The sequence below is a fragment of the Bos indicus genome, chromosome 4 (assembly GCF_029378745.1).
Source record: "Bos indicus isolate NIAB-ARS_2022 breed Sahiwal x Tharparkar chromosome 4, NIAB-ARS_B.indTharparkar_mat_pri_1.0, whole genome shotgun sequence".
Lineage (NCBI taxonomy): Eukaryota > Metazoa > Chordata > Mammalia > Artiodactyla > Bovidae > Bos > Bos indicus.
Window position 1 is genome coordinate 80410184 of NC_091763.1, and position 25710 is coordinate 80435893.

A 25710-nucleotide genomic window follows, 5' to 3' on the forward strand; every position below is an offset into this window, starting at 1 on the left:
CAAGGAGGTGAACGCACCACTCCCTGGGCTGGATTACGGGATCCAAAATAAAGAGGCAAAGACGTGCTCTTCCAATTCCTCGCTGACTGGAAAGCAGATGTTATGCATGGAAGGGCTAAAACCATCTGGAAAACATTTTTTAAAAAGGCTACAGAGCTAAAAGATCACTGAATTAGGATATCAGCCCTGGACATCCCACCTTAGACTTTGTAACATAGAGAAAGGAAAATACAACTACTGGTTCACTACCCTGTGAGTTGGGCATTCTGATATTGGCAGACAGAAGAAGCAGCTTCTTGAGCTTAGAACTAATGGGTACTTGACTTCTTTTAAGCCTGTGAAACAGACTTAAATGATCTGAACATCTCAACTTTGGCATGGAGCCCAAGGAAGCCATCTATATACTTTATATTTAAGAAGGAACATACTTTATATTTAAGAAGGATGGTCCTTGAGTTGCTACTTCTAAATTTTCATCCCCTTACAGACTGGAACTCGATAAAAGTATCCCAATCAGCTTCTTTAGGTTATTTGAAAAGAAACATATAGAAAACCTTGGGTGAAGAAGGTTACTGCAAGCATAGAAGAAACATGGAATGATCTGGAAAACTGACCAGACGTTATAGTCAAAAGTCATTGGAAAAGACCCTGATGCTGGGAAAGATTGAGAGCAAGAGGAGAAAGGAGTAGCAGGATAAGATGGCAAGATGACATCACAGACTCAACAGATGTGAGTTTGAGCAAACTCTGGGAAATAGTGAAGGAAAGGTAAGCCTGGTGTGGTACCATCCATGGGGTCACAAAGAGTCAGACATGACTGAGCAACTGAACAGCAACATTCCATTTACTACTCATTCATTCATTTGTGGATTTATTCATCTTGCAGCTAATCTTCTTACTGGCCGCAGATAGTCATGCCAGGTGCATGGATTCATGGTAAATATGATTTATCTGCTTTCAGAAAACTTTGATGTAGAGATCTCAAGGCAGATGATTCAGCAAGTGCTGCCTATAAAATGTGATGAGCATTTGGATTGTTGGGATCTGCACACATTTCATAGAAAGATGGAAAAATACCTCAGCACAGCTAAGAATAAAAAATCCAAGCCCACATCCTCAGCTTTTTTTTTTTTTTTTGGTTCTCCTAGCATTTGTGTTCTCCCAAAAAGCAATCTGAAAAGACGGGTTTTGAATCAGTCAGAGTGAAATGCCAGTCTTGGAAAGTGACTGGATTCCCTCCTGCCCAGTCATGGTGGCTGCTTCTGGAGTGCTTACACAGCTTTGTCTATCTGCTTCAGTTGCCATAACAAAATTCCACAGCCTGTGTGGCTTCAATAACGGAAATGTCTTTTCTCACAGTTCTGAATGCTAGAAGTCCAAGATCAAGGTCCGGCAGGTTAGAGTACTGCTGAGAACTTTGTGACAGATGCTCTTCTGCCATGGCCTCACATGGCGGAGAGAGAAAAGACTGGTATATCCTCTTCTTCTTATGAAGGCGCCAACCTTGTCAGATTAGGGCCCTGCTGTTTGAACTCATTTAACCTTTGTCACCTCTTCTCAGGCCCTGTTTCCAAATCCAGTCACACTGGGAGTTGGGGCTTTCATGTATGAATATTGTGGGGCTGGGAAACATGAACATTGAAACCATAACAATGACTGAATCTTCCTGCCTGCAGGACACTCCTTACAGACATCACAAAATCAGAAGAAAATTAGGGCCAGTCTTCTTCAAACATGGCTCTTTAGGTACTACAGACTTTTCCTTCAAACATCCTAGTAGAAAAGGATGTGCTTCCCTGGTAGGCGGCAAAATTCAAGCACCTGGAGGGCACAGCACTCAGGGTCTCCCCCTGCAGAGCACCCAGCTTATCCATATCAAGCAGATCCCACATCTGGCCAATGGGTATTTCAAAGGATGTGCTCCCAACACCAGGATGCACGTGGAAAAAATGGCGAGCCACTGGTTGGGGTAAGGGGTGTGGATAAAGGAGAGAGGCTCCCGTGGGATAGAAAATATGCCTGGGGATCTACTTGGGTCTTACACATGTAAGTAAAATCCAGGGCTTTCCAGGTGGTTCTCTAACTGAGGTCAGCATCAGAGATTTGCATTCTCATTTAACAGAAGGGTGTGAGTGCTCAGTCGTGTCCTACTCTTTGCGACACCATCAAATGTAACCCACCAGACTCCTCTGTCCATGGGATTTTCCAGGCAAGAATACTGGAGGGGTTTGCCATTTCCTCCTCCAGGGGATCTTCCTGACCTAGGCATTGAACCCGTGTCTCTTGCACCGCAGGTGGATTCTTTACTGCTGAGCCGTCGGGGCATTGTTTAACAGAAGAGGAAACCCAAAAGAAGTGAATACACCAAAAAGTCTGTGATAAAAGCAGAGTTTCAGGGACTTCTCTGGTGGTCCAGTGGCTAAGTTTTGGACTGCCAGTGCAGGGGACACAGTTTCAATCCTTGGCCTGGGAACTAGGATCCCACATGCTGCAGGGCAACTAAGCCCGTGTCCCACAATCACTGAGTCCATGGGCCACAGGTACCGAGGCCCACATGCCCTAGCACCCGTGCTCCACAAGAGAAGCCGCTGCAGTAAGAGCCTCTGCGCCTCACCCAAAAGCAGCCCCTACTTGCTGCAACTTGAGAAAGCCCTCACATGGCAATGAAGACTCAGCACAGCCATGAATAAATGAATAAATCTATTAAAAAAATTAAAAAGAGCTTCCCAAGCCCCAAACCACTGACTCCTGCCACTACCAGGATGCCTGCCCAAGTCCTAGTCCAGGAGAGGACTTGATCCAAGAACCAATCTCCCCTCCTGATTTAAATCTCTGATGGTTCAGTCTTGCGCTTAACAGTGTGAGCTACTGCTCAAGGGTCCTCTCCCAGAGTTTTCCAATATATGAAAGACAACACACCTGGAAAAAAAAAGAGAGCCCTGAGGCTTTCAACATCAAAATTCAGATTGGCATAAGCCAAGAGCCCCAGGGAAGGATAGTAAAAAAGTAAGAATTACATATTTCCACATCTGGTTTCAATGAGACTTATGTCAAATAATTTTATTATTTGACAAAAGCAATCCAAAGAAGTATTTTGTTTTTTCAGGATACCTTGAAATGTCATTAAAATTCACCTACAAGCACAGACACAAAGTACCACCTGTCTGTAGTGTGAGATCAAATGAGAAAACAAGGACCTGGGCCTCCAGAAAAGGAAGAGACATGACCTGCTGTAGGTTGGGAGGGTGGGTGGGGAGGCCAGTGGGAAGCGGAGGCCAGGCTGTTGCTTATCTTAGCATTCCTGTTCCCACCAACCTGAGGCAAGCGATCTGTTTTCAGCTTGACACCAATCAGGAAATGGCTCCGCTAAAATACCCTGTTGGCTCAAATGAGACATATCCCCAGAAAAGCAGAGAACACCACCATGGGCCTGCAAGCTCACATGAGAAATGTCATTCCTGAGCCAGCAAAGGAACAACAATGGTCATTTTCTAGAACATAACTGAGAAAGCAAACCTGCAAGAGGAACTTTCTAGACAGTCACAGAATGTCTACAGAAGTATAAACTCTTTGGTTGGGTAACTCCAGTCCTTTCCATTTATCCTAAAGATATTTTTACATTTTTTTTTTTCTTTTTGGCCATATGGTTTGTGGGATTTTAGTTCTCCATCGAAGGATTGAGCCCGGGGCCTTCAGCAGTGAAAGCAACGAGTTAAAAACACTTTGCTCCAGGGAATTCCCTCCTAAAGATATTTTCAAATGTATAGGAAAGGATGGTTATTGTTCAGAGATAGTCCTTCATGGTTCTCTTGTATTCCTACACACCTTGCTGGATATGCCAAGAATGCAGCATCCTATTTCTTTACTCAGGCCATGTCTCAGAATAGTGCTTAAAGCAAGTGACCTTGAAGGATGAGGTAATGTCTTCTCCTGGGACAGAGAGGGCTTTCCTACTGCTTACACAGCAGAAGTAGATTCCCAAAGCCTGATATTCGTCAGCCGCAATGCCAACCTACTGCATTCACAGCATCCATCTGGGTCCATGGAATTACTTCTTTTCTTAGCATTCCAGAGGGCCAGTAGAACCAGTGGCATGCTGATGCTTCTGCTGTCTCTGGTGATATAGGTAATAAAGTCCCTTGTCTCTGATCCAGGTGTCTTGTGTCTTCTGCCAGCATCCACAACACAGCAACAGGTTTACTTCTGAGCTGGTAAGTGAGTAAAATCAAGTTCCAAACCTGACACTTAAGACAGCATTGTTTAGTAAAAGCTATGAAACTAAATGATCTCCAAGTAGAAAATGATTAGAGTAATTATGGTATACATGTACCCAAAGAATGGTGCAGGCATTTTAAATGACTTCAGGGTGCATATTGATTGACATGAAAATAATAAAACAGTATATTTTTGAGTGAAAAGAGCACTTGAGAGCATTTGTTGTTGTTGTTGTTGTTGTTCAGTCACTAAGTCGTGTCCATCTCTTTGTGACGCCATGGACTGCAGCACGCCAGGTTCCCCTGTCCTTCACTGTCTCCCAGGGTTTGCTCAGATTCATATCCATTGAATCAGTGATGCCATCCAACCATCTTATCCTCTGCTGCCCCCTTCTCCTTTTGCCTTCAATCTTTCCCAGCACTGGATTCTTTTCCAATGAGTCGGCTCTTTGCATCAAGTGGCCAAAGTATTGGAGCTTCAGCTTCAGCATCAGTCCTTCCAATGAGCATTTAGGGTTGATTTCCTTTAGGATTGACAGGATTGATCTCCTTGCAGTTCTAGGGACTCTCAAGAGTCTTCTCCAGCACCACAATTTGAAAGCATCAATTCCTCAGCACATTATGCTAAGTGAAATAATCCAGACAGGGAAAAGCAAATGCTGCATGATATCACCTGTATGTGGGTTTTTTTAAAAGTCAAACTCATAGAAACAGACAGTAGAAAAGTGGTTGCAGGGGCTAGGAGTTTGCAAGAAATAGAGAGAGGCTGGTAAGACTTGAGCTATAGATGAATAAGGTCTGAGGATATCTGGTGGATATCACTGTATCATGTTCTCACACAAAGAAGGAAGTGATGGGTATGTACATTAACTAGATGAGGGGAGCCCTTGCACAATGTATACATGATTCAAATCACAACGTACACATTAAATATCTTATAATTTTATATGTCAGTTATACCTCAATAAAGCTGTAATTTAAAAAGATGATCTGCCACTACAATGAGTTGTACCAGAATTCATCCACAAAGTCTGAGAGTTAGCCTTCAGTCTTGCCAACTCATGTCTACATGAATCCTTTTTAAATCTCTCGGATGCCCCCCTTCCAGCTTGTCTCCCTGCTTTGGCCTGATCTTGGTCCTCCCCAGCATCTTTCTGGAGATTGCACTCATCTTTAAACTGGTCTCTGTCTCCCTTCCACATCTCTGAACCCATATACAACTCTGCTGCCACATTATTTTTTCTTAAAAAAAAAAAAAAAGCCCACAAATCAGAACATGTCACTCTTCTGCTGCAAATACTTTAGAGCCTCTCAAATACCAGCAAAAGGAAGCACCACCAGCTCCTGCAGTGTCACCAAGCTTCTTTGATGCTGTCCCCCTCAACCAGCCCTCCCGATTTGTTCCTTTTGATTCCTTGCCCTTCTTTATGGAATCCATTACCCTAAACCCATCAGGCAAATGCTTATTTCAAGATTCAGCTCTCCAGGAAGTGTGTCAGAACTGCTTCCTCAGAGTCCAATGCCATCGTAGGCAAATTCATCAAAATACTTACCATCCCGTGCTTTTATCTGAGACTTTCTCCCCTAGTAGCTTGTGAGTTCTCTGAGGGCAGAAACCACATTTTATATTTGTATCATCCACATCTAGTCTACACTGGGCACAAAAAGAGTACCTACACGAAAAGGAAAAAAAAAAATACAGTTAAAACTTCAGTGCCTGAGTTCACTCATACTATCAAATCTTTTTTAAAAAATAAATTTTTAAGATTTAGTTATTTGGGGCTATGCTGGATTGTCATTGCTGAGTGGGCTTTTCTCTAGTCGCAGTGTTATGCCTTCTCACTGAGGTGACTTCTCTTATGGCAGAGCATGGGCTCTAGGGCACAGGATCTTCAGTAATTGCAACACCCAGGCTCTGGAACACAGGCTCAATCATTGTGGCCCACGGGCTTAGTTGCTCAGCAGCATGGGGGATCTTCCCGGATCAGGGATTGAACCTGTGTCTCCTGCATTGGCAAGTGGATTCTTTACCACTGAGCCACCAGGGAAGATCCCACTATCAAATCTTAATTCTGAAAAGTTCTAAATTAAGAACCCACCTGACAGACTCAGTGTGTTGCCATCAGTATTTTGTTGCCCAGAAAGGAATGAATCAGTTGATTCTTACCTACAAAGGATCATGCTCCAGAAATACTTGTTTCTGTCTGACACAGAGCAGCACCCCTCTGCCACCATTGGAGGGAGAAAGCCTTTAAGTCCATATCCCTGGGACAAAAGCCATTGGGAATAACTAACCCTGAAACAGCATAACTATGCTTTATAATATTATCTTAGGAACTGGGCATACTAAAGTGCTTTAAGCCTTTTCAGTAATTTATTAATGAAAACAATCAAAGATAAAAATCAGTGTTAACTCAGGCAAATCAAAGCAGATGCAGAAAATAAAGCAAACAAAAACCTTTAAACAGAATGACTGATCCAATAAGATGTGGACCTGAAACTAAGCAACAGGTTTAGATTCTACTGAAGATTTATTACCTGGGATTGGATTCTAAAGGGGCTTCCCTGGTGGCTCAGGTGGTAAAGAATCTATCTGCAATGCAGGAGACCCAGGTTTGATTCCTAAGTAGGGAAGATCCCCTGGAGAATGGAATCTTCTAATGGCAACCTACTCCTGTATTTTTGCATGGAAAATTCTATGGACAGAGGAGCCTGGTGGGCTACTGTCCATGGAGTCCCAAAGAGTTGGACATGACTGATTGACTAACACTTTGCACTTTTATTTATTTCTTTGGGATGATCCCTTATCTGAAGCAGGGCATTGCATTACAGTGTTTCCCAATAGGTTGTTTTCTGCTTTTTAAGTCTTTTTGTTGCTATGTATTTTTTAAATTTTTTAATTGAAGAATAATTGCTTTATAGAATTTTGTTATTTTCTGCAAAATATCGACATGAATCAGCCATCGGTATACATATGTTAAAACATTGAGACAGATCCTGTGATAAGACTTGATGAACCATTTCTAGCACAAGGGTTTTTGCCAAGAAAGGCTCTGCAACAGCCTAGTACCAGTGGTATTTACAGGGCTTTCTGTTAAGTCAGGAGCAGAACAAGCCATCTTGACACTGGCATTGCCCTTAGCTGGCCTCTCAGCTGGTTAGAGCAGGAAGGAAGACATAACGGGGTGCTGCTGGAAGGGGCTGGGTCTCTAGGGGTCACTCAGGACCCACAGGACCAAAAGCAGGCCACTGGAGAGGCTCACGAGGAGGGCTTTAAACTCCCTTAGGCTTTTCAGGTATTGGCGGCTCTCAAAGTGGGAATCTTCCCATGTACTGCAGCGGGTCTATGGCAGACAGCCCTCCAAGATGGAACAGCAGCAGCCTTCTTGTTACTTGAGGTTTTGCTTCTGAGAACACTTTTGCTCACCTTGCTTTGTATTCCTTCATCCTGATTTATCAAACACTGAATCATGCATCCTCTTGCTACATTTAGCCAGCCCAGCCTTTTGTCTTATGATCAGCACTACTTTTCTTCTTCACAAGCCCTGGAGGACTTTGTTCTGTTACTTGATGTCTCTTTTGGCCTCAGGATCTGCCCGTCACCTCTGAGATGGTCTCGTCAAGGTTGGAAACTAATAAGTCTTGACTCCACACTGGGTCAGTTCCTCAGCTACCCTGAGCCAGAACCACCAGCCGGATCACACATATGGAAGTAGCATGGTTAACTGACGGTAACTAACTGCCATCCTGGTTTGAGCCCAGCCATGGCAACAGCAGGAGACTGATCTTGAAGCACTTCTCACCACTGACTCGGCAAACTCAGTTTCATTGTTTGATCCAAAGTTATGAGCAGATAAAGAGGATGGATCAGTTTGTGACCTAGTCTATGAGTATTATAAATGGTTTGTTGTAGAAGGATTTATTTCATAAATGTCAGAGATATCTATCTTATCCTATTTCATTCATTCTAGTTGCACAGAAATAGGTAAATAAGACTCAAAGATATGGACAGAAAGAAGAATTTGTTCCAGCCCTTATCATGTCCATTGTTCACAGAATAGTGTGTGTTTGGAAATTTCATTAGGTCATGAGAGAGGGAAAAAAAATGGGTAGGCTATATAGAAATCTACTGAAATTATTTAAACTGCACCCCACAAATTAGAAATAAGGGTCATATTTATTTTTCTTCATTTGATTTCAGTCTTAGCCTCTATATTAGGGAAGAAATAGTTGGGGAGTGACATTTTATAGTTACTTAGTGTATTTCTAGTTGAGAAATCACTGTTATTTCAAGCAATTCTCATCATTTGGGAAAGGATAGTCAAAGCTGCAAAGCCGGAATTTATACATGTATATCATTGACTTCATTTTGATTGAGGGTGGGATTGTATTAATATGAGATTGGGAAGTGGGGAAGAGGTGATTTTATTTTAATTACGTGGGTGTGAGCAGATCTGGTTATCAGTTTCTTATGAGATGCACTCTGCACTCAGGGGTTCTGTGCTTGTCTTAGTCATTCAGTGGAGATTCTGCAATTCTCTCATTTCTTACACATGAACTTGGTGGCTTACAATAACACTTTGTGATCCAAGCTCAACTTGCTGTTTTCCAGCTGTGACAAGGATAACATCCCCACCCCTGGGAGGCCTGGCAGCACATTTTCCCTGCCAATGAGACTGTTCTCTGACCTGTACAGAAGCAGTGGTTACAGGAAAAAAGAGCACAGGACTTGGCAGTAACAGGAGAGATTGCCCAAGGCATGTCCATTCTTATCCCAACTGGGCAACATGTAGATTGTCTGAGTAACTCCTAAGTTGTGCTCTATAGACACTGAGCTTGGAGAAGCAAGTTTTTGGTCGTGTCCAGGATCATGGGATGGTAAACATCAAACTTTCCAAAAGATGGCAGAAGGGAAGAACTACCAAATCTGCTGGATGCACAAGTTCATCTTTCTGGATTATAGATAAGCAGCTACATTAAACGTCTCTAGACAGACTGAAACAGTTTCTAGAATGGTTTCATATGTTTTCTCTCCATTGTTTCTTTCAGAAACTCTTTCACCAAACCATGGATCTCTTTCCAACATCAGTTCTTTTTAAAGGGTCTAATCTATCTTTAAGAAGTAGAATTGACAAATTCCTGAAACAAATCAATCACAAAAGTATTTTTGAATTTGTTTTCTGTGTTTTAATGTGTATATGTATATATAATACTTTAAAAGATACACCATATACAACTCAATTCATAATTAGTTCAATAACCAATAAACATGATTTACAGTGTTGTCATTAGAAATTGGCCAATAGTCATGCTGAGGTGAAACAATCTTTACTTTGAAAATTGCTGAACACTGTTCTACTTTTTAATCATTATTTGATGTACCTCCATCTCTTTCTCAGAGTAATTGATGACAGTAGGACTAAAATTCATGAAGGAAAAAGAGAAAGAAAAAAAGGAAAGATGACAAAAGAATGTAAATACACAGGCTTTATGTACTCATACAGCTACACACATAAAAATTAGGCTTTAAGTCCCAAGGTTGCCGAAGCCAAAAATGGGAAGTACAGCTTTATCATTCCATAAGAAGAAAGGCTGGATGAATCACAAGCTGGAATCAAGATTGCCAGAATAAATATCAATAACCTTAGATATGCAGATAATCAACTTATGCTTTACTGATTATACCAAAGCCTTTGACTGTGTAGATCACAACAAAGTGTGGAAAATTCTTAAAAGAGATGGAAATACCAGACCACCTTACCTGCCTCCTGAAAAATCTGTATGCAGGTCAAGAAGCAACAGTTAGAACCAGACAGGGAACAACAGACTGGTTCCAAGTTGGGAAAGTAGTACATTAAGGCTGTATATTGTCACCCTGCTTATTTAACTTATATGCAGAGTACATCATGTGAAATGCTGGGCTGGATGAAGCACAAGCTGGATCAAGATTGCTAGTTGAAATATCAGTAACCTCAGATATGCAGATGACACCACCCTTATGGCAGAAATTGAAGAGGAACTAAAGAGCCTCATGATGAAAGTTAAAGAGGAGAGTGAAAAAGCTGGCTTAAAACTCAACATTCAGAAAGCTAAGATCATGGCATCCAGTCCCATCAGTTCATGGTAAATACATGGGGAAACAAAGGAAACAGTAAGAGACTTTATTTTCTTGGGCTCCAGAATCACTGCAGATGGTGACTGCAGCCATGAAATTAAAAGACACTTGCTCCTTGGAAGAAAAGCTATGACCAACCTAGACAGCTTATTTAAAAGCAGAGACAGTACTTTGCCAACAAAGGTCTGTCTAGTCAAAGCTATGATTTTTCCAGTAGTCATGCATGGATGTGAGAGTTGGACCATTAAGAAGGCTGAGTGCCAAAGACTTAATGCTTTTGAACTGTGGTGTTGGAGAAGACTCTTGAGAGTCCCTTGGACTGCAAGGAGATCAAACCAGTCAATCCTAAAGAAAATCAGTCCTGAATATTCATTGGAAGGACTGATGCTGAAGCTGAAACTCCCATACTTTGCCCACCTGATGCAAAGAACTGACTCATTAGAAAAGACCCTGATGCTGGGAAAGATTGAAGGCAGGAGGAGAAGGGGACGACAGAGGACAAGATGGTTGGATGGCATCAATGAGCCATCCAATGGCTCATGACTCAATGAGCATGAGTTTAAGCAAGCTCTAGAAGATGGTGAAGGACAGAGAAGCCTGGCATGCTGCAGTCCATGGGGTTGCAAAGGTTGAACATGACTGAGAGGCTGAACAACAAAGAAAAAAAGGTACTAGTTCTACAGGGAAGCAAATGTATTTTTCTTGTATTAGTTTCTCAAGGCAATCCCACTGGTAGGGTCTTTCTGGGGAACACTGAGTGATGGGAGCTACAGGGAAAGATGCCACACAGAGTCCCCTTAAAAATCAAGGGCACAGCATTAAAACACAATCCAATTTAGGACATTGTTTAAACTCAAGTGTGAAGCTTTCTGTCTTCCCAACTTTAGTGGAAGCACAAATGGAATGCTTACCCTTTAGACACTCTTGCTGAGACTAGATCACAGGTAGTTTGCAGGAGCCTTTTCAGTGGGGGCCGTGGAGGACCAGCCGTGTGATGAAGTAGTTGAAAGCAGAATCCTGTTCTAGGCCACAAAAATTTAACCACCTCAGCCAAGCTGCAGGTGGGCAGCTGTTCCACTCCTCAGCCATGGACTCTCCCACTCCCCGTGGAGTTAGGCCCTAGGGGTAAATATGTACACAACTTCTCATTGGAAGTTATTTCCAGTATATAAAGGATTAAGTATGCACCTTCTGCAATCACAGAAGAGTATATTCTTGGGGCCTATGATTTGGGATCATCTCTGTGGGTTTGTAGAGACTGAGATTGGGGTATCTCTGGGGGACAAAGCATGCTCACCCAGTGCTGCTCACTGTTGATAATATTTTACAACGTGAGCTTTGTCATGTGGGGTGGCTGGGTCCCAAGCAGACGAAGACTAGTGCCTATGATAAAGGGTGACTTTCTCAACCCCTCTCCAGAATCTGTGTCTCAGAGCCTGCCCTCTCACTGGGCAGCACAGTCAACCTAGAAGTCCCTACAAAGATTGGCTATATATCTGATTTTAGGATATAATATAATGTTTAAAATTAAGTTTAAATTTTAGCAAGTTTCTTTCTGTTTCCCTTCATTCACTATTCTTTTGACCTAAATGGAACTTTCTTTTCACCCTCAAAGACCTTCCCAACCAAGAATAATCCATATTCATTCAAATATAGTGAGTCAAATCTTTTTCAATTTCTCGATGGTTCACTGATAGGAAGCAAATAGGAAAGTTAAAAAGACTTTTCATATCTTCACAATGAGAAATACTACATAGAATATGAAAACCTTGCTCAGAATTCCTAATACTCCTTGTTCAATTTGTCATTCAATGAGCTGGGAGACATCACTTCAAGGTTGCTCTCAGCAAGTCCAGTAAATCTCTCCTGGTGCTACCCTTAGGTGAGTACGTCAGTTTCATGCAACTGTGAACTAAATTTATACTTGACATCTCCTCAAAGGGTCAAAATATTGAACACCATAAAATGCTGTTGGGTTTGACCTCACTTATTTTAAACTGCTAACCTGATGATTTGGAACACCTTCTAGATCACCTGGATGCACATATCCTACCAGAATGAAAAGAACCAGTATACACCAAGGATCACAAAGAACCAGAGGAGCTGAACTAAGCTATCAGTATATGCAAGTAATACCTCCCCATATTTATCCTGTAGAGTGCCATTTGACATTATTAAATTTTGTATGTAAATACATTTGGAAAGGAGTGTTCCATTTAATTTAACACAGCCCTCCTTAAGGAGAACAACACAAACAATTTTCCCCAGCACAAATTGGCTCCAGGTAGGCATGAAAGTATATCCTGCTGTTCAGGTTCCTGGAGACATATTCCAGAGACATATCCCTAAAAGTGGAGAAAAAAATTGACGTCAAAAAGCTATCTAATTAGAGCCTAATATTGGAGTAGACCATGCATTACTTGCATTTGGAAAAGTAAAAATCAATGAGGAACATCTCCGTCTCATAAATCAGAAGCTGATTTGTGAAAGGACACATTTGTGCTCCGTGGGCTGAGCAGCCTGGTGACAGCCTGTACTTGGGCAGCCAACAATATATTTATGTATATCTGCTAAAAACATCTCTTACTTCTGGGTGCACGAACCAAAATACTTGAAAATGAAACAAGTGTGATCATACATGTGGAAATCATTCAAATAATTAAGAATTAGGTACAATTTGAAATGGTACAACTTAGAATAAGGAACTTGTGGAAAATTCCAGCAAAGGTGCTGTGGAGGCTTAAAGTACAACTTCTTTGGTTGGGTCAGTTTCTTCCTGGCCATTATTAGGAGGGGAGGAAGCTGGAAATACACTTACCTCCAGATGATCCCTCTGGAAACCTGCCTAAAAGAGCGACACGTAGATTTGAAAATAAACAGACTGAGGCTGATTAGGGTAGAAAACTTTCCAGGAGCTGATCTGTGGCATTTCTATCTAACAAGCACACTGAACTCTGCCATGTTCCTTATCAAAAGTCAACCTGGAGCCATTGTGTGATCTGCCCAGGAAGGGCCAAGTCACCCACCTATTTCCCATTGAAGAGCATTCTGTTTCCATGACACCGATGATGGACTTTTCAACTTGGAACTCCTCAGCAGCCATGCAAGTTGCTGCCACCCAGGCAAAACTTGCTGTTTTCTTGAGTTTGTTTGTGTTGCGGTGTGTCTGTGTATATCTGTATGTGTGCACGTGTGTGTGATATGTCTTTGAAGGGGTCCACAAAGTACAGGCTGGGAATTCTTGAGGAGGAAGCTATTGAACTGGGTGTCATTCAACTTGAAAGATCTGGAGACACCAACTGTCCACTGAAGGAAAGGGGACAGCAAGCCCCCAGCTCAGTTCTATCTTAGGTTTGATGGCATTTGAAGCAAATGTAGAAGAGCCAGGGCTTTCTGAGGCCCCCAGTGCCTCTTCAGCAATAAAATGAGAAAATGAAGATTACCATAGCAGAAGACAAGGCCAAGAAATGGGATGACATAACAAGGGAGAAAAGCAAGGGACAGATGACAAGGTTCTGTAGGAATAATGGAGTCCTCAGTGAGGGAGTCCATGGGAAATTTGTAGACAAAAAAGTTTAGCCTTTGAAAAAAGTCACCTCAGACTTGGTAACCTTTACTCTAGTTTGAAGCCATTTGAAACTTTTCTTTTGTGGGGGTTGGGAGGGCATTCCACATGGCTTGTTGGATCTCAGTTCACCCCAGGGATTGAACACAGGCCACAGCAGTAAAATCCTGAAATCCCAACCACTAGTCCACCAGGGAACTTCTGCAATTCCAGATTTTTCAAGAATTTCTAAATGTTTTTTCACTAGGTAATTGAAAGTGACCTGAGTATGGGGGGTGTGAGGAGAATTCATATTCTGTTACAGTAAACCATGAGATTGCTATTTCCTCGTACCATCTGAGTACATAGTATTTTTCCCTTCTTAAGAAAATGTCCCAATCTTCCAAGAATAAACATTCAACTTCAAAAATCCTTAGGGTAGGTTAGTACTTTTAGATCTGCCAGCTCAGATGACTTGTCATATTGCCGTTGATATGTATATGACTTGTGAATACTCACTCAAATACATATATGTGTTTGTGAACTGATGCATTAAAGCTCTGGAGGAGAAACAACGTGCTAGTATGGAAGGACGAATATATATATACATACAGAATGAAATGTAATACTGAAAATTTCATTTAAGAAAAAATAAGGAAATTCCTTGGTGGTCCAGTGGTTAGGACTCCATGCTTCCACTGCAGAGGGTACAGGTTTGATCCCTAGACTTGGAACTAAGATCCCACAGGCCATGAAGCATTGCCCCCCCCCCAAATTAAAATAAAATAAAAAGGAGAAAATATCTAGAGGCATGAGGAAGATTAGAAGAAGAACAAGTGGGAAAAGACACTCCAAATTTCTTCAAGTTGATGCACCATATATTTGCAATATTTCTCTTAAAAAATTTTTTTAGTGCCATTAAAGTTCAGTCCTCTGAATTTCCAACATCTCTTAGATTCATGGACACTTGAAAAGTATTTGCAGTATCTGGAATGCTTGTGTATTGTGCAAGACTTTCTCTGGTTTCAAACATTGTCTGGACCTGGAAGCAAAATGGAGCATCCTTTTGATGGCACTAATGGGATCCTCCTTCCAAATACTGATGCCATTATGTACAATGACTGCTGCAAGAGTAAATTCATACAGGAACAAAAGACTGACATGAACACAAAATCTACATACCTCAAGTCTCAGCTTCCAAAGAAATGGCCAAGATCACTATGAGAAGCAACCTTTGAAGCAAGGAGTGCAGATGAGGTGCTATGCCCTTTTGTGGGTAGTTGTTTTTTCTACCTCATGAATCTAACAGCTTAGAACCTAGTGGTCATCACTAGTGATTGGGCAATGAAGCATCAAAGGTCTCTGGGGGAGCAGAGTGACTGCCAGATTTGACACCAAATCTGTTTGTGGGGTACATTCCAGTGTGAGTGACATGAATCATAGACTGAGGGAGAAAGTTATCTGCTAAATGTTGCATTAGTGACCCATCTTGCAACTACTTTGGAAGGCGATCATGGGTGGCAATTTTTTTAAAGATATAGCCACATGGGTAATTTCCTATGTAGAAGGAATGGCATGACTATAACAAATAGATAAACTATAAAAATTATTTTCTGTTTGGCATTCAGACTTGTGCAATGTCACAGGACCTCCAAGACATTCATGGGGTTGCTTTGTAGAAGCAAACCATCCTAAGGGTATGTCTGCAGTTTGCCAAACACAGAATAGCAGAACATTAGTCATTTCTTTGAGGTCTGCAAAATGACAATGGAGGCTTCACTGGCTAAAGGACAAGAGTCTGTCCTGCTGTATACTGGTTAGGATAAAAGTTCACATTCCTGCTGCTGTTCTTTATTCCAGCAAAAATCTGCTGTAGAACATGTTGCTCTACATAAGCAAGAAGACACAGCAGTTATAAACACATGTGCACATACAATCAGAGCCTTAGAATACATAAAACAAAAACTAACATAATGAAAGGGAAGAACATACCACTCATCAATAATGGTTGGAGACTTTGATACAACACTTTCAATAATGGTTAAAACAACTGCAAAGAATAATGAGGATATAGAAGATTTCAAAAGCACTAGAAAGTGACTAGATCTAATACACAACTCTAGATGTCACTCAACATGAGCAGAACACATATTATACTCAAGAGTGCATAGAAAATTCTGTAGGATAGATCATGATAGGCAATAAAAGGAGTCACAGAAAATTTAAAAGGATTGAAATTAAATAAAACATAACATCCCATGCAATGAAATGAAATTAGAAATCAGTAATAGAAATACATTTGAAAAATATATAAATATGTGGACATAAAATAGCAGCATCTTAAACGTTCAATGGGGACAAAGAAGACATGACCTGGGAAATTAGAAAATACTTCCGAGATAAATGAAAACAAAAATGCAAAAGTTGTCAAGGATGTAGGCAACCATGTTGGGTCAGAGAAAATTGTGGATTGACAGAAGACATTTATGGTCCCAAAGAAGAATCTTGACTGGTCAGTGCTCACGTCTAGGAAAAGGGCAGACTGAGGAGCCTTTGGACTTTCTTCCTCAAGCTAGAAATTATCACAAATATTTTCTTCCTCTTTTGATTAAGTGCAAGTGGTAAAGAATCTGCCTGGCAGTGCAGGAGACCCAAGACATGTGGGTTTGAACCCTAAGTCGAGAAGATCCCTGGAGAAGGAAATGGCAACCCACTCCAGTATTTCTTGCCTGGAAGATTCCATGGTGAGAGGAGCCTGGTGGGCTACAGCCCATGGCGTAGCAGAGAGTCAGACCAAACTGAGCATGCCCGTGTTCATTTTGCTGCAAAGTAAACTACCCATGGTTATCAAAAAGTTGCTCTCTCTTTCTTAAGATTTTTTTTTATTTTAATTTAGACCACATTTAAAGTCTTCATTGAATTTGTTATAATATTGCTTCTCTTTTTTATTTTTTGGCCGCAAGGCCATGGACTCTTATTTCCCCAACCAGGGATCAAACCCACAACCCCTGCATTGGAAAGTGAAGTTTTAACCACTGGGCCACCAGGGAAGTTCCTCGGCCCTTTTCTTTGGACAACATCAGCAGGTTGAAGGCAAGCAGCATCCATTGTTGAACTTTCTAAGGATTCTCATGATCTTCTTGTCTCATTCAGTCACCCTTTGTCCTGCCCACAGCATGCTTTCCTCACATGTGAGGCCACATCAAAGAAAGAAGCATTTGTCACAGCAGGGAATGTGCCAGGTCCAGACACTTATGAATGAAGAGTGACCAAGACATAGTTCCTTCCCCTGAAAAAAATAGTCTACCAGGTGAGCAGGACACATACATCATTTCAATGCCAAACCGTAAGTTGCTGAACTCTGGAATGCCTAGGATACTGTAGTGTCACATACAAGGACCTTTAACCCAGAAAAAGAGTCAAGAGAAGGCAATTGAAAACCAAGCACCAGAGAAGGGGCTCCTAGGCTGAGCTGTATAGCACAAGTAAGGGACATCGTAAGAAAAACTATGGGAGAAGAGAAAAGCAGGAACGAAAGCAATCGGCCAGCAAGGTGTGTTCAAGGGAATTAGAGGTGAACAGAAGGCGTAGAGGGGCTGGCAGAGGAACTGAGGGCGATGAATTCAAAGACTCAAGGAAAGCCAGACTGTGGAGAGGATTCTGGAAGGATAGAATTTTGTGAGTTTGGTCACAAGGAGTCACTGAGAGGTTTTGCATGAGGAAGTGAGATGGTCAACTAGATCCTTATAGCAGGAATCTGGAAAATAAATCTGGGGGTTCAGCTGGTGGTCAAGAACACTGGGACAAGGAGACCTGCCAATCAGTTATTACAGTATTTATGGCTAAGAGGGAATGAAAAGTGATTTAAGAACCCCTAAGGGTGGGGTTATTTATGAGGTAAAATGAATAGGACTTTTTAAGTGTTTAAACGGAAAATGGAAGAGACGGAGGACACAAAAGGAACTCCTGGGTGAGTGACTGAGTGTATGATGGCCCAAGAAATAACATAGAGAAGGTAGATGGAAGCTGATTTTGAGGGAAATAAGGCTGTGTTGGAATTTCCCAGGGAACATCCCAGTGGACATGACTGGTAACACAGGGATATGAGTGTGGGGCTTGAAGGGAAGTCATAGTTACAAAAATAAATGTGTGAGTCATCTATACCTAAGAGGGGGATAAATAAGGGCGTGCAATTCGATGACTCACACAGGAATGAGGAGAAGGGGAAAGAAAAATCTCTGGAAAACCTCCTCAATGAAGTAGATGGCTCTCCATTCCCCTGGCATCAAACAGAATGTTCAGGGCCACTTTTCTCCCATCATCAGTTTTAGTGGGAATTTTTCATCTGTTCAGAACTCCCCAAGCACCAGATCTTTCTGACAATGCAAACATATTTTTGCATCAATGGTGTAAGAGATTAAAAGCATTAACCTTCCTTGTGACATTTAGACTCTAAGGGACTATAGATTGTCGAGTATTTTAACACCATGGAATGAACCACCAAGAATAAAATGTCAGGTTTAAACAGAGATTATTGAAGCCAAGATGGGCAGCAAGGGGTACATTCCCTCTCCTCTCCATTCTTGCCCCATCCTTTTATTCCAACCATCTTCTTCCAGGATTCTGATCTCATTCGGTGGATGCTACCCATTTCACCGTGAAGAATGGCAGCAAGGTCTATCAGTGGGAAGTGTCTCTAACACAAGCAAATTATTCCTGTGCTAATTTGGGTCTCCTCTGGTAAGCACAGCCTTGTTGTTAAAATAAGCTAATACAGTTTCTATATTTTTCTCCTTCTTACTAAAGATTTCAGAAGAGTGGGGTTATGTGGCGGAGGCTATTATTTTTCATCCAATTTCATTCTCTTCTCTTTAGGCTCATGGTTAAGCAATACTTTCCACTTCCCTGGGCAATGATCATCTGACTAGTTTCTCTCCAGTGAAGAGTGCCTGCCACTCCTGCATGCAGACCATCTAGGCTGGGGACAGGCTTCTTCTGCCCTGCCCCTTCCCCCTACAGGTAGAGCCTGGGCATGGATGCTGCTCAGACCCCACCCTGAAGATGGGGTCTTAGTACTACTATGTGCATATGTTTTTTCCTTCTTTGATGTCTCCATGAACATACTCACTCAGTCCCCAGTAAGAGAAACTAAAATCTTATTTGAGGGTTGAAGTCCAGTTCAGGTTTGGGGTTATGAGGTGATGGGCACACCTCACAGCCACACACCCAACATACACACACCCAACATACACAATCCGATAGGGGAGAAAGAACAGAAAAGCAGAGTGGGTGGGAAACACTTGTAGTCACTACATCATCGCACATATAAACTTTGGTTTTATTCACTCATGTAATTTTGTAACATCGGGACACTATAAGTAACAGTGTTTGCTGAATGAATGATTAAATAAATGAATGAATGTGCAGCTGAACAGAAACAGCATAGTAGAAGGAGGATTTGCTCAGCTAGTCAAGCTGCCCCTGTTCTTTCTGAGAATCATTCTGACCCTTTGCTTTTGTGGCCAGTTCTCTGTTCTTTGATAGAATCTTCCTGATCTATTGTCCTCTGTGGCCGTATTTTGGAATGCCATTAATGAAAGTGCCCCCATATTAGCCCACTTTTTTGTTGATATTTCTCAGGTCTGAGGGCTTTCTTAGAAACTAAATATTCATAAACAATGGTTCTAGCTCCTCCTTTAGAAATGTTTTATGTTTTATACAAATAGAACTGTGTAGGCTAGTATTCAAAGTCAGCAATCTTATTGGTTCATTCCTTTAAATTGGAATCCTATAGAAGAATTTCTTTCTCTTTCTTTCTTTTCTTGTGGCCACATCATGCAGCATGTGGGACCTTAGTTCTCCAATCAGAGATCGAACCCAAGACATCTGCCTTGGAAGCGTGGAGTCTTAATCACTGGATCACCAGGGAAGCTCCCTGCTAGAGAATTTCTATCTCTCAGGAAATAGGACAGGTATGCTTTCTACCCCTGAAGTCCTCCTTTAGTGATCATCTTTGCACTGTCCCAGAACAGTTTGAAAGAATGACAAGGGAAGAAGGTTCCTCTGGCACCAGATAGCAACCACACAATATGAGTAATCATCCTCTTTGTTGTGTGGGAAGCATATAACAGGAAGAGCTTGGCAATGATATGAAAACCACTTTGCCCCATAATCTAATAATTCCTGATATGGCTTTTCTACCTTTCTGATTTACTTTGCACTACCTTTTGATCCAGGCAGAGAATAAACTTTACTAACCCCACAAAGATCCAGACTACCCAGTTCTCAACTTCTTTTAACATTTATTTTATGTCCTGGAGTATAGTTGATTAACAATGTTGTGTTAGTTTCAGGTGGACAGCAAGGTGATTCAGTTATACATATACATGTGTTTATTCTTTTTCAAGTTCTTTTCCCGTATTGGGCCAAGCTCCCAATACAGTAGGACCTTGCATAGAGTACAAGTTACCTGAAAGCCAAGGAGCCTTCTGTTGTGAGAACGAAAGCCCACGCTGAAGCATGGCGAAGTCAGCTGTTTTTGTATATGCTTAATGGCCTGAGTGTGTAGTCTTTCAGAACCCGGGTTACTGCATCATGTAGTAACAAAGCAATTATATTTTCAATTTGGAAATTTTTCAGAACAATTCTCCCAATTGGCCATCTTGACAGTAAAAGCTACAAGTGTGGCCCCATCCAGCATGGGAAACTGCACTGTATCATCCATGATAGATAGAGTTACTTAGTTCTTGTCTCTTGAACATTGGAGACTGTCAACCGAAACACAGTTTTCATTTTAGTTTATCTGCTATTAAGCTGCTCTTTTTGATTCTAGCTAAGTCAACAGTTTCAGCTGCTGAAGTTTTCCCACAGAATAATGTTATAATTAGTTGGATAATTGGAAGTTGTGTTCCTGACCAAGGACTCATCAGCAAATAAATCATAGATATGACCAACAATATGTCATACGAGCAAGATACAACAACCAGAAACCTTCAGAATCATTTGAATTAGTAAAATTATGATCTCAGACACATAAAATGGGCAGGAATTTACAAATAACATAAAATACAGGCCTAATGTGTCATAAATTTGGCCAATCTGAAACTAATAGAAAGATAGCTATTGTAAACATGGAATTAAGACTTTTGTAGGATAATGTATATGGCCTGGGTCTTCTAGGAAACAAAAGCAATCTGTCACAGCAAGTTTAACTGATGCATTCTTTATTCCTCAGTAAATTCTGCTGCTGTAAATATGTCAAATAAAAGCCAATATTGTTTCTTGAAATGCAAGACCTTGTAGAAGACTGTTTAGGACAAAACACCAACAGATCTTAAATTTAAATTGTTGATATGTCCATCTATCTCCATATAAAATTAGCTGACTCCTGGGGTGCATGAGTGTATGCATATGCATGTGTACCCTCCCCACACCATCACACAAACACATACACACACCCTCCCTCCTCCATAATTCCTTTAGCATCCATCTCTAAACACTGCAATATGAGAAACAACATCAAGAAAGCTCATTTTCATGGCTCCTTTACACTAGCAGTTCTTAGTTAACATGAATTCTCTTGATGTTGACTATATCTGGACACATTTTTGGTTGGCAAAACTGGATGGTTCTATGGGTGTCCAGTTGGTAGAGACCAGGGACACTGCCAAATATCCCACCACATAAGGGCAGTCCCCTACAACAAGGACTTATCTGGCTCTAAATGTCAGTGTGTCAATGTACCCAAAGTTGAAAGACCCTGCTTTACAAATATTGACACTGTAGAAAACAGGTAGATTCAGCCAGTCAGCTTACTTGGATAATTCATGACCTTCTATCTTATTGTTCAGCAGAAAGTGCCACTCATCAGTAGCCTTCTTACAGTAAACCTACAAAGAAAGCAGGAAACTTATCTTGTTCATCTTAGTGATCTCAGCTTAGCACATTAAGGTGGTTTAATGAATATTTGTTAAGTAAAGGAGTAAATGGATAGAGAAGAAAGGAAGAATGGGAAAAAAAGGAAGTGGATGGTGTTAGGGCCAAAGTTGGCTTGATTTGGGTGAACTTGCTTCCTTTTCCTTTACTGTCTTCCAGAAAATCAGTAGGCACAGGTTAATCTAATATTTATTGTTTACTAATTACTGCCATTATTGGCTTATCATATTTAACTGATTGTGTTATTAGTCATAAAATATCTGTTATTGACAATCACTATACACTGGTTTTTATTGTTGTTGTTTAGTTGTTAAGTCATGTCTGACTCTTTGAGATCCCATGGACTGTAGCCTGCCAGTCCCCTCTGTGCATGGGATTTCTCAGGCAAGAATACTAGAGTGGATTGCCATTTCCTTCTCCAGGGGATCTTCCTGACCCAGGGATCAAATCCGTATCCAGCACTGGCAGGTGGATTCTTTACCACTGAGCCACCACGAACGCACTGGTTCTTGTAGCAACTCACAAATCGGATTTTTAAATATTACATTGACTTTCAACAGTATTCAAAATTTAGATTATTTTCAAAAGAGCAATAAAAAACCTAGGACTTTGTTCAAGTTCATAGCAGGTTGCTTTGCATTGTTTTCCTTTGTTTGTTGGTTATCTTCTTCGGTCTTCTGGTCTCTCCCCAGCCCTAAGCAATGTCTTAGGGCAAAAGCATTACTCTGGCTATTTTGCTGAATGTCTACAGGAAAAATGGAAAGTTATGCCTGCCAGCCATGGTCACAGGGAAAGGGCTGGAAAGGGCAGGAAGGCACAATGATATATATTAATAAAGTTTGGGCTTATTTTAACACCTATAATAATTTTTTCTTTCTTCTTTCCCTAAATCAAAATCCTGTGTTAGCGCGGTCTCTGTTACAAGAAAACAACCAAAGGCTAATAAACAAAAGCCTATAAGTTTCTCTGTAAAGGCATTTTAACTTTGTTCGGGGTCTACCATAGTTTCTATGTGTAAAAGCCAATCATAAAATAAAGGCTAAAGTAGTGAATGTATTTTGTGTGCCATCTGCTGTCCTGGGTACTGGACCCAGAAAGACAAAGGATCCTTCTTGTGAAGGGAAACATGGATTACCATAAATAATGAAGCACTGATCCACAGTTGGAAGAGCAAATGAGCAAAATTACAAGGTGACAGATACAGCACAGGCTGATCAGATTGGTCAAATTCATCAAAAGAATGCCATTCATCAAACAGAACACTAAAACTCTTGATCAACATTAGGCACACAGATAGGCATTCTTACTTCCCATCCCTTCTAAATGCCCTAATATCCCCTCATAGTTTGCATTCCAACAACACTTTAAAAACATGAATCAACTGTCAAGTTCATATCTCATTATAAAAATGGTCCATATTTTTACAGGCATCTATAGGCAGGCAACTCAATGTTAAATCCAACACATGATAAGTTAACTCTTTTTCCGTAGATAGAAAATACCAACCTAAATTTACAATTCTTGCTATCCTCCCGTAAAAGTTCATTCTTCTCAGACTGGGCATTTTGCCATCTTTCTCATATTTTGACCTAACATCCATCATCCTTGGTCTTAATCTTCTGTCTACAGCTTGAGATATAGTTCTGGTTAAGCCTATGATTACTTCCTGTCTCAGACACTTCATCTATTCAATGGGCCCTGCACAGGCCTTGGAAGAGCATATTCCATGTTGACTATACACAAAAACCCAGAAACAACAACCAACAAAAATCAAAACACCTTAAATCCAGGCTAATACAGGACCAGACAGAATAGGTTGAAACTTTCCAGCTCTGGAGGCTCCCCTTCTTGTCACCAATTTCCAACAGGGAAACTGAAAAGTGAGTTAGGCCCTTGAAACCTGACTTAAAGAGGCAGTTGGTAATGTGAGCATGTCGCCGGAAGACATCCTGGGGTGGACCCCGTCTAACCAGGTTGCTGTTTTTAGACTCAGACACGTTGGCTCTAAAAGCCACCACTCCACTCCATTGGAATTTCATACAGACGAAGTCGCTCTTCTGAAAACCTCCCTGATAAAGGTACTAGATGAGTCCAAACTACCTCATAACCTTGGAGCCAGCCTGTCTGGAAGGTGCCAAAATAACCAGACAAGTGGGCTCATCAAAATCTTTCATGAACTATCTGGAAGCAGGTAAAAAGGAGAAAACAGAATTCCAGATGAGGTTATGCAGAAAGTCAAGCCAGGCAAAGGCAACCATGCGCCAGAAGACTGGATGCTCAGGATAACTCTCCCCGCTGCACTCCCCTCCCTGGGATCTGGTGGGAGAAATCAGCAGCTCACACCTTTGCTGTCTTCATGTTTCATTGCACCCAGTGACCGGCTCTGACTGTCATAAAATAGAACAACACTCAGCAAGTGCACATTGGCCCACCGCCCATGAGCAGAAGCTGAGTGAACCTGGGGTGACACGCAGCTGCCCTGTGGGGTAGTAAGTCAGACAGGCAGGTGGAGGGACACCCTGTTTGTCCAAGTCACACTTGGAAACCAAGCCGAGTGTCCAGTGGCCTTTCTCCCAAGTGATCTATGGCTTTCCAGACCTCACCCCACCCTTGGCAGAGCTCTGGCCCAGGTGACCCAAGGAGGAACTGTTGATTTTGGAAAAGGTTGAGGCTATATTTCTGCCACAACAAAAGATTGGGTCTCCACTCTCTTTTACTTAATAAAAATTTTATTACTCTGCTTGCAGTATATGTTCATTTTAGAAAAAGCAGCAAGAATAAAGAAAAATTAAAAAATAAGTGACCACCTGGAGATAGTTTTTGGGTATTTTAGGCTATCTCATTCCAAAGATTTTCTTCTGCGTATGATATACCAGTGTATATTCTCCAAAAGTGGAACCATACTATCCAGGGTCATTTTTTTAAAGGAAATTAATACTGGGTGTTCATTGGCAGGACTGATGTTGAAGCTGAAACTCCAATACTTTGGCCACCTGATGAGAAGAGCTGACTCATTTGAAAAGACCCTGATGCTGGGAAAGATTGAGGGCAGGAGGAGAAGGGGACAACAGAGGATGAGATGGTTGAATGGCATCACTGACTCAATGGACACGGGTTTGGGTGGACTCTGGGAGTTGGTGATGAACAGGGAGGCCTGGCATGCTGCAGTTCATGGGGCCGCAAAGAGTCAGACATGATTGAGGGACTGAACTGAATTAGAACATATCTACAGAAAAGTGTACTCCTCAATAAAATCACTATTTATCTTGTAAATTCTCCCTTCTTTATTAATTCATTGTGGTTTCTGCAGCTACAAAGAATTCACTGGGTTTTAACAGTCACTTGGTATTTAATTGTAAGGATCTTCCAACATTTACCTAATCAACTTCTGGTCCATATTTTTTAAATGACTTTCCCATTTTTCTACTAGATTGAGGCTGAGTGTGATTTTTTTTTTTTCTTATTGATTTATATATGTACCTTACCAAAAAAAAAAGTTACTTTTGAGCATTTTGAAAATATAAAGTAATGAAACTAGACTTCTATTTACTAGTGTTGGGAATTAAAAGTAAGAATTGACTCTCCCTCCTAAGATAAATCAATTAGCAAACTTTCCTTGCTTTACTCTTTCACTTGTGGTGAGGATAATGCTAGACTTTTGTCTCAGATTATAGCTATAAAATGCAGAGTGTCTCAGGTATTGTCCACACACCCTCTCATCTCTACATAATTCAGAGTCAAAGATCCCATCCAGAAATAACACTGTGGTGAAGTGAATGGGCTGTGATGTTCAACAAATCTGGATTCAAGCTCTTTGGGCAAACAATTGTGACATTGGCAATATAATGTGCTTCATCTCAGTTTCAGTTGTTTCAGCTGTGAAATGGGAAGAGTAATAACGC

The 25710-nt window shown here is 41.2% G+C and overlaps 1 protein-coding gene across 1 annotated transcript in view; it reads right to left on the reverse strand.

The window, feature by feature from the left end:
• SUGCT (succinyl-CoA:glutarate-CoA transferase) overlaps positions 1-25710 on the reverse strand; it is an 861197-nt gene that overhangs the window by 22193 nt on the left and 813294 nt on the right. Inside the window, exon 14 of the transcript XR_011566121.1 lies at positions 5768-5887. The gene's annotated coding sequence lies outside the window, so the exon portion shown is untranslated. The remainder of the gene's footprint in view (positions 1-5767; positions 5888-25710) is intronic.